Source organism: Phoca vitulina, unplaced genomic scaffold (assembly GCF_004348235.1).
Source record: "Phoca vitulina isolate PV1807 unplaced genomic scaffold, GSC_HSeal_1.0 scaffold33, whole genome shotgun sequence".
Classification (NCBI taxonomy): Eukaryota; Metazoa; Chordata; class Mammalia; order Carnivora; family Phocidae; genus Phoca; species Phoca vitulina.
Window position 1 is genome coordinate 20,722,048 of NW_022589736.1, and position 6,915 is coordinate 20,728,962.

Sequence of the window (6,915 nt, forward strand, 5' to 3'; positions counted from 1 at the left end):
TTGTTTTTTATTGTATTGATGTACTATATTCATTGATTTTCAAATGTTAAACCTGCCTTACATTTCTGGGATAAATCCCATTTGGTCATGGTATGCAATGCTTTTTATGTTTCCAGATTTGGTTTGCTAATATTTTGAGGGTTTTGTGCCTGTATTCATAAGGGATATTGATCTGTTTTCTTTTCCTTTTCTTTTGTTATCTTTAATTTTGATATCATGGCAATACTGGCTTCAAAGAAAGAGTTGGGAAGTGTTCCCTCCTCTTCTAATTTTTTAGAAGAGTTTATAAAAAATTGGCTATAATTCTTCTTGAAATGTTTGGTAGAATTCCGTGGTGAATGCATCTGAACCTGGGCTTTTGTGGATTTAAAAAAATTACTCAATCTCTTCACATGTTACACAGGTCAAGTCAGAATGTCTTTTTTTTTTTTTTCTAGAGTCAGTTTTGGTGCATTGTGCATTTCTAGGAATTTTCCCATTTCATTTAAATTACCTAATTTGTTGGCATAAAAGTACATATAGGATTCTTCTAAAAATTTTTTTGTTTCTATAGGGTAAGCAGTAAAGCCCCTCTTTCATTTCTGATTCCAGCAATTTGGGTCTTTTTATTCCTAGGTAATCTAGGTAAGTTTTGTAAATTTTAACAACCTTTTCAAAGAACTTACTTTTTGGTTTCATTGATTTTTTTCTACTGCTTTCCTTTATTTCTTAAACTTAATCAGTTTTTCTTTTCAGTGTTCAAAAGTGAAAGTTTAGGTTATGAACTTGCAAATTTTCTTTCTTAACATAGGCATTTACTACTATAAATCTACCTCTAAGTATTGTTAGTCTCATCCAAAAAATTTTAGTATGTTGTATTCATTTTTATTTATTGCATAGTATTTTCTTATTTCCCTTTTGATTTCTTCTTTGATCCCATTGGTTATTTAGGACTGTGGTGTTTAATTTCCAAATAATTATGAGTTCCCCAATTTTTCCAGCTATCAGTTTTTTTGTTTTTTCGTCTTTTTAAAGATTTATTTATTAGAGAGAGAGAGAGAGAGAGCATGTGTGCACAGATGTGTATGCAAGCAGGGGAGGGCAGAGGGAGAGAGAGGGAGAAAGAGGAAGCAGCCTCCCCGCTGAGCAGAGAGCCCAACACAGGGCTTCATCTCCGGACCCTGAAATCATGACCTGAGCCAAAATCAGAGTCTCAAGAGTTGGACACAACCAACTGAGCCACCCAGGCACCCCAACCAGTTAAGTTTCTAATTTCATGCCATTGTGACTAGAGAACACACTTTGTATTATTTCTATCCTTTTAAAGTCATTGAGATTCGTTTTATGACCTAGCATATGGTCTATTCTAGGGAATGTTTTGTGTACTTGAGAAGAATGCATATTCTACTTTTGTTAGGTAGAATGTTCTAAAAATGTCTGTTAGTTCTAGTTGGTTTATAGTGTGGTTCAAGTTTTCTATTTGCTGATCTCCTGTCTAGATTTTCTACCCATTACTGAAAATGGGATATTCAAGTCTCTGATTATTATTGTTGAATTATTTACTTCTCTCTTGTTTTTAGTACTTCATGTTAGTACTCTGTTATTGAGTGCATATATATTCATAATCACTATACCCTCCTGATAAATTGACCTTCCTATCAATCTTCTCCTGTTTCTTTACACTCGTATTATTTGGGGGGGGGCGAAACTGGAAATTTTACATAATATATAATAGCAAGTCTGAGCATTATTCCACCCCTTACCATGGGCCTTGTTGTTATTATTTGTTCATCTAGTGACTTACTGATTATTTTAATGAAGTTGATCTCCCCCCACCCTCAGCATCAGCCTGTGATGTTGTTCCTCAAGGTAGTACAACTTGGGTATGCCCAAGGTCACACTGAGATGACAGTGGTACTAGTGGGACTCTTTTCATCTATTTCCCCTAATCACCTCTAAAGGTTAAACTTCACCAATCACCAGCTAGCCGATCTATTGTTTTTAATAATGTCCTGGGACATAAGTTGTTCTACAAACTAATCCAATCAAATATGACTTCTCTGAAGCAACAGTTTCTGATAAGCATTTCATTTTGTTCTGATGCCAGGACTTCTCTTCCCTGATGTATTGTTCCCTAGTTCTCTCCTTCAAATTACTTGACCTACAGTTTAGCCTGTAGCTTGAATCTCCTCTCAAATGGATTCACTACAACCTCCACTGTTCAGAGTGTCTTCAGGCTGGAATTTCTTCACTCTGTTGCAAATGAAATCAGTTCCTTGGGAAGAAATTAGCAGGAATCTGGTTTTTTTGGCTTGTTTCTCCCCCTAGACTAAATCTCTGAGCCAAAGTTCTGGAGTTAGGGGTGGGGACAATGGCAGTCTTCTGACGGACACCCTGCTCTAGGAATCCAGCGTTTGGTATGTGTGGGCAGGAGCACAGGGTCCTCTTAGCTTGCCTTAGTGTGAAACCACCAGCTCCAAAGTCAGGACAAAAATGACCAGGGCCCCAGTATTTTAGCATGCTGCACCCAATGCAGAGTCTCTGTTCCATGAGTGGGGGCTGAGTGGAAGAAGGGACCCCTTCACCTCTCAACTGCACTCATCCAGGACTTAGCCTCAGTAACAGGTAGCTGAGGGATGAAATAAGAAACACTGATGCTCCACTCCTCCTGGGAAGAAAGTCTTCCTCTGGGAGCTAAGAGAAGAGTGTCTAATGTTTTTGAAGACAGTAGTGTGGAATAGAGTGTCTCACTGGGCTGGCAGCGAGCAGCAAGAGAGGGGTATTGGTTCAAATATTACAGGCTCTCGCTTTTATTACTGAATTTTCATAGATGTTCTTGAATAGATGTTTCTTCACTTGCAATTTGCCCTTGGGACCATTTCCGGAGATTTTAAATGCTTTTGTTTGTTTTAAATACAGTTTTCACCAGTTTCACTGGGAAATGGGCAGCATAGCTCCTCATGCTATCATTTGGAAGTTTTTTACTGGATTTCCTTTTACCTGCTTGTATGGTAGTCACCTCTATCACCTTCATTCTGTCAAGATAGAACAGTTGTTTTGTACTCTTTCTCCTTTGAGAGACAACTAAGGAATTGAGTGAACTTGCTTTACCTTACATCCCCAGCTTTCTAACAGATTCCCCCAAAACAATGATTTTGTAAGTTGTCTGGATTTTTTACATTGTTAGGTTGGGGGTGATATGTTCTTTACTTTCAATATCCTAGTTGTACTTTCTTTTTATTTTTTATAGTAAGTAGCATTTGTTTAACTCTCCTACTTTGTAGATGGTAAAACTACAGTGTATGCAGTTTAGGAGGCCGAATGAGAGAAAATGACAAACTTGTCCTAAGCTTTCTATATCTAAACAGTATTACTGAGTGTACAAATATGCCCAGACCTTATTAAAGTAAGCTATGTTTTTAACTGTCCTTTGAATTTCTAGTGTATTCAGAAATAGATTATTAATTCAATTGTTTATTTTGCAAACGTTTCTATATATGATGCTCTGTGCTGCAGTTATCAGGGAGTAAATCTTGAGTCTTAGCTTTCAAAAGATATTAGTCTACTAGAAGAAACACATGTAGAAAGAAAACTAAAGAAAGACTCAACAGCCCACTCGCCCACCCTGCAGTCCCATCCCTGCATGGTCCACCCCCACTGCCCACGCAGAACCAGCTTCATGAGTTGCCTGGGCCACAGGCGAGTGGCGAATGGGCTTTGGTGAGCCCGAGGAGGGGCAGGCCTACCCTGGTCCCCACACATCTGTGTGTCTGTCCCTAGCATGCTGCAAGGCTAGAAAAGGAGGAAGAACCTGTCCAGAATCCCTACAGGACAAGAAATGAAGGGGAAATCTCAACATGGAAAAACTTTACAGTGAAAATGAAGGTAAAGCTGGAAATTGAGGGAAAGCCAGAAGATGGAAGTAGAGCCTAAAGATGAAGGAAAATCAGATGAGGAAGAAAAGCTGGAAGTAGAGGGGAAGCCAGGGCTAAAGGGAAAGGTCCAGAATGAGGGACAGCCAGAAGATGAGGAACAGCCAGAAGATGAGGGAAAGCAAGAAAGCAGGGCAAGTCTGAAAATGAGGGGGGGAAAAAACCACACAGGGAGGGCAAGCTAGACTCCCTGACAAAGGCTGAGAGTGAGCTGCAGGCTGCCAAAAAGTGCCCACCTGAAGATTATATACTCAGGAAAAGAAAAAGAAAAACAGACAGGGGGACAGAGGATTCCCCCAAGGACTATCAGGAGGACTTACAGGAAAGGAACTTGGGCAGTAAGATGATGACAGAATGTGGAGATATGTCAAAGGCTCAGGAAGAGCTAAGGAAAAACAGAAAACGGGTGGTTTTCATTGGATGCAAAGAGATGTACAAGATCCATTTGCCCCAAGGAGGCAACAAGATGTCAGAGGAATGAGGGGTGGAGGTAGGGGCCAAAGGGGCTTACATGATATCCCGTATCTTTAATGACTTGAGCCTTCAATCCTAATTTCTCTAAAGAGAGTATTTCTGACTCTGCTTTCCCTGGAAGGCATTTGCCAGGCTATGTGCTTTAATCTTAAGCTGATACTTTGCTTTAGGTGTCACTCTTGTTGCCAGCAGCCTTTGGATCGAACTACAGTGTTCTCTATCTTTCAGTAGGGGATTTTCACCCATGTGCCTGGAAGAGATGTTCATGGTACACTGTAAAATAACAATAAAGAAAAACAGTTTTCAGAACCACAGAAAAGAAGGAAGGAAGGAAGGAAGGAAGGAAGGCAGGCAGGCAGACTCAATAAAGAGATACCATAAGCTCAGTCCGAAGAATGAATGAGAGTTTTTAAGGCAAGAAATATTGGGAATGCCCAGTAAGATAAAAGCCAGAACAAAAGCACAGAAATAGAGAAGCCCTGGATAATTTCTAGAAGAGTTTAATGAGTGTGAGACAGATACAAGATATGGAGGCAGGAAATAAGACCAGAAATGTTAAGTCAAGGCAAATGAATAAAGGTTACACTGTAACTTGATAAGGAGTTTGGATTCTAGTATATTGGCCAGAAAAGCCATGGTGGTTATTTTAGCACAGAAGTAGCATGACCACTTATGTTTTAGTTATAATTTTAAGAAAACAACTGGTTTCAATATGATAGATGGTTTTAGATAAGGAATAGCTGGTGGTAATGATACCAAGGTAAAGGCTATTACATGGACAAACAGTTATTTGGATTTGTAACTAAATATATGGTTATGGGGACAGATTTTGAGACCCAATTTTATGGTATAATTGGCAATTTCTTTACCAGTAGACTGCAGTGGAATAGGGAAAAGGAGGAATGTAAAAGGACCCTAGGTTTTGGGCTTGAGAACCTAAGTAGATATTGATATAATTAAAATCAAGATGCAAGATAAAGAAACTGATCTGGGAAGAAAAATAATGAGTCTAGATTTAAACATTTTAAATTTGAATAAACCCTGACATCCCAGTGAAGGTTCTAATAAACAGTACGTACAGGTGCCTGGGTGACTCAGTCAGTTAAGCATCTGACTCTTGGTTTCAGCTTAGGTCATGATCTCCGGGTTGTGAGATGGAGCCCTGCACAGGGCTCTGCACTCGGCATGGAGCCTGCTTAAAATTCTTTCTCTCCCTCTCCCACTTCCTCTCCCCCTTCTCTTGCCCTCTCTAAAATAAAAATAAAATAAACAGTAGGTAATACAGGACTGAAGATAAAAACTTACATCAGCTTATATCACAAGAAAATTGACATCCTGATTTTCCTAACAAATTATTCTAATTTCTTTTTAAAAATGCAGATATTTGGCCATAGAAACATTTTTACTAGGTATGTCTCCTCTAGCAAAGAAAACAAAACAACAACAAAAAAAATCAAGCTATTGGGACTATACAAAAATAAAAAGCTTTTGCACAGCAAAGGAAACCATAAACAAAACAAAAAGGCAATTTACTGAATGATGTATCTGACAAGGGGTTAATATCCAAAATATATAAAGAACTTATATCACTCAATGCCCAAAAAACAATCTGGTTAAAAATTGGGCAGAGGACTTGACCATTCAGGTCCTCAATGTCAAGTCATGACATTTTTTTCAAAGACATACAGATAGCCAACAGACACAGGAGAAGATGCTCAACATCACTAATCATTAGAGAAATACATATTAAAACAACAACGAGGTATCACTTTATACCTGTCAGAATGGCTAAAATCAAAAACACAAGAAATAACAAATGTTGGAGAGGACGTGGAGAAAAAGGAACCCTCGTGTACTATTGGTGGGAATGCAGCCACTAGGGAAAATAGCATGGAGTTTCCTCAAAAAATTAAAAATAGAATGGCCATAGGATTCAGTAATTCCACTACTGGGTATTCACCCAAAGAATACGGAAACACTAATTCGAAAAGATACATGCACCCCTACGTTTACTGCAGGGTTATTTACAATAGCCAAATTATGGAAGCAACACAGTGTCCATCCATAGATAAATAAAGAAAATGTATATACACATACACACACACACACAGTGTGCATCCATAAAGAAAATGTGACGTGTGTATACACATACACATACACACACACAGAATATTACTCAACCATAAAAAGGAATGAAATCTTGCCATTTTCAACAACATGGACAGACCTAGAGGGTATAATTCTAAGTGAATCAGTCAGTCAGAGAAAGACAAATGCCATACGATTTCACTCATATGTGGAATTTTAAGAAACAAAACAAAGACAAAAAGACAAAAAAACAGACTCTTAAATACAGAACTGGTGGTTATGAGGGGGGAGGTGGTTGGGGATGGGTGAAATATATAAAGGGAATTAAGAGTAGTACACTTATGGGACACCTGGGTGGCTCAGTCTGTTGTGCATCTGCCTTCCACTTGGGTCATTATCCCGAGATCCTCGGATCGAGTCCCGCATAGGGTTCCTTGCTCAA

The 6,915-nt window shown here is 38.8% G+C and overlaps 1 pseudogene; it reads left to right on the plus strand.

Annotated features, from left to right (window-relative positions):
* The first annotated feature begins 3,836 nt into the window (after positions 1-3,836).
* Positions 3,837-4,442, plus strand: LOC116645420 (annotated as a pseudogene).
* Positions 4,443-6,915: the final 2,473 nt, after the last annotated feature.